We start from the raw sequence: 3,237 nt of genomic DNA, 5'->3' as shown, positions 1-3,237 counted from the left end.
GGCATCATGTTTCCAGGCACTGGCGCCACCATACTTGCTGTCCCTAGGCCTACAGTTTAGAGGTCCTTCTTCCTTCCCACCTGACCCTTTGGCCCAATGATTTCAAGTTGAATTTCTCCCTTGGATGCCCTACAGGCAGCACTGGTTACACCAGGTCTCCATGCAGAAGAAGAATGTGAGGTCCCTTGTTTAAAAAAAAATTATGGGGGTGCCCGGTTGGTTCAGTCGGTTAAGAGTCTGCCTTAAGCTCAGGTCATGACCTCAGGGTCCTGGGATGGAGCCCCACATTGGGCTCCTGCTCAGCAGGGAGTCTGCTTCTCCCTCTCCCTCTGCCTGCCACTCCCTCTGCTTGTGCTCTCTCTCTCTCTCTCTTTCTCTGTCAAATAAATGAATGAAATCTTTAAAAAATTTTTTTTTAAATATAAAAAATTATGAAGAGTTTCAAGATGGTGACAGCACATTATACCCAGGGTGGGACCCTGTGGAGCTGCGTTGATTTAAAGTCCAGGAAGCCTACGCAGTCCATAAGGCCTGGGAGCCCCCTGGCCTGCTCCAAACCGCACCTTTGCAGCTGGGGTGCATCCAATGGCTTTGGGTTCCCAAAGATACTGCTGCTCTAAGTTTGTTTATCAGATGAGAAGACGCTGGTAAGACAAGGGCTTGAGGTTGGGTTTGAGTCTGCATGGAGGAATGGCCGGGGAATGGATTGTTACAGCTTCCAGTGGGTGGCCAAGGAGATGAAGGGAGCTCCTTAACAAACCCAAAGCCAGTTGAGAGAGACTCATACCTTCCCTAGAGCCATCCGTCCACAAAACTGCATTATCAGAAAAGCCACCAGGCCTATAGGGCCCCAGTGAAAAATTTTTAGTCAAGCTAGGGAATTTTGTTTCTCTGTTGATTAAAAAAAAAAAAAAGTGGAAGGTGATGAGGAAGTTCAGAGAGTCATTCAACCCCTTGGTGAAAACCTAAGGGTTCTGGTACTCTGCATCTTCTTAGAGTGCCTTCTGATTGGGCATTGGGAAGGCTTGGGGGAGGGGTGCATAAAATATACATAACACAAAATTTTAGCCATTTTAATCATTTTTAAGTGTACAATTCAGTGACATTTAAGTACATTCATTTAAGTACTGCTGTGCAACCATCACCACCATCGATTTCCAGAACTTTTTCATCCACCCAAATTGGAATTTTGTCCCCATTAAACACTAACTCCCCATTGCCTCCCTTTGCAGCCCTTGGCAACCTCTTCTCCACTTACTGTCTCTATGAATTTGTCTATTCTAGGTGTCTCAGGTAAGAATCACACAATATTTGTCCTTTTGCATCTGGCTTATTTCACTTAGCATGATGCTTTCCACTTAGAATCCGTGTTGTAGCATGTGTCAGAATTTCATTTCTTGGGGCACCTGGGTGGCTCAGTTGGTTAAGTGTCTGCCTTCAGCTCAGGCCATGATCCCAGGGTCCTGGTATTGAGCCCCATGTCGGGCTCCCTACTTAGCAAGGAGCCTGCCTCTCCCTCTTCCCACCCAGCTCCTGGCTTGTGCTCTCTGTCATGTGCTATCTGTCAAATAAATAAATAAATAAAATCTTTTTAAAATTTTTAAATAAATAATTTTTAAAGAATTGAATTCCTTTTTTATGGATAAATGATATTTCCTTGCATGGATATATCACATTTTGTTTATCCATTCTTCTGTTGATGGACACTTGAGTTGTCTCTACCTTTTGGCTATTGTGGATAATGCTGATGTGAACATTAGTATACAAGTATGTGTTTGAGTCTCTGCTTTCATTTCTTTGGGGCCTATATAGGGCCTATATACTGGATCATATGGCAATTCTGTGTTCAACTTTTTGAGGAACTATCATACTATTTTCCCCATCCATAAGTTTGCATTCCCACCAGCGATACATGAGGGTTCTAATTTCTCTATGTCCTCACCGACATTTGTTATCTGCCAATTTTTTCAAATAATAGACATCTTAATGAGTGTCAAGTGGTATCACAAGTGCTTTTATTTTGCATTCCTCTAATTACCAATATTGAGCATTTCTTTCATGTGCTTATTAACCATTTCTATGTCTTCTTTGGAAAAATGTCTATTCAAGTCCTGTGCTCATTTCTGAATTGCATTTTTTGTAATTGCTGAGTTGCAGGAGTTCTCTATATAGTCTGAATATTAATCCCTTATGAGATATATGATTTGCAAATATCTTCTCCCAATTTGTGGAGTGTCTTTCCACTATCTTGACAGTGTCCTTTGATACACATGGTGGAGAGGCTTTTGAGGAAATAATGTTAACACAGCAGTCTACTGCTATCTGGAACGGGTACAAGATATTATCCATTGGTCTCTCCATAGAGATCCATTCTACCTTCTTTTCCAGTCACCAGGTGCCTGGCTTCTCTGTATGCAACATTGGGCTCCCTTGCGCAATAAACCCAATGGCTTTGCAGTTGGGTTAAGTCAACAGGTAACACCATCAGGAGATCTGCAGGGTGACAGTTCAGCTGTACTTCTACCACAGATCACAGCTGCTATATCAGGTGGCCCTACTATTCCCAGGTTCTGGTCACTGCTTCACCCTTTTGCACCAGAAGGCCTTCCACTCTTAGGGGCAGTAATGCCCCCCACTCTTGCCAACCCTAAGAAACTGCACCATGCATGTTGGTTTCCCTGAACCCTATGTAGGGGAGGACATTTCCTTCAACCCTCTTAGAGTCCCTGGCTGGGTCGGAAAATTAAACCAACAAAGACAGATTAATAGGAAAAAGTGTACAGATTTTATTAAATTTTTACATGTATGTGGAAGCCTTCATAAGAGGTGAAAGCCTGGAGAAGTGAACAGAGCAGGGGGTTTTATACCTTTTAGACAAAGAAGCAGGAAATTTGTCAGGATTTGACAAGACAAAGGGGTTTGGGTTAGGGATAGTAAACGATGAAGAAATCACTGGAAAGGTAAGGGTTAATTTCATAAGGTTTGTTTCTACAGATTTCTCAGCCCCAAATCCCCTGGCCTCTAGTGATAAGAATGTCTTCCTTCTTCCTGGTACAGGGATGGTACCTTTCATATGTGGGTTTTATGACCAGCACCAGAGGAGAAGAAGAGCAAGGGACCAGGGGAGGTCAGAGCAACCTTCCTGGTTCTGCTGTTTCCTCAAACTCCTTCCACTTTCAGATATTCAACATGCCAAGATGACATATTTTGAGGTAGCATGTTCTGAACCCCATCACC

The sequence above is a fragment of the Vulpes vulpes genome, chromosome 6, assembly GCF_048418805.1.
Source record: "Vulpes vulpes isolate BD-2025 chromosome 6, VulVul3, whole genome shotgun sequence".
Taxonomy (NCBI): domain Eukaryota; kingdom Metazoa; phylum Chordata; class Mammalia; order Carnivora; family Canidae; genus Vulpes; species Vulpes vulpes.
The sequence above is the reverse complement of the archived record's forward strand: the minus strand, read 5'-3'. Positions refer to the sequence as shown.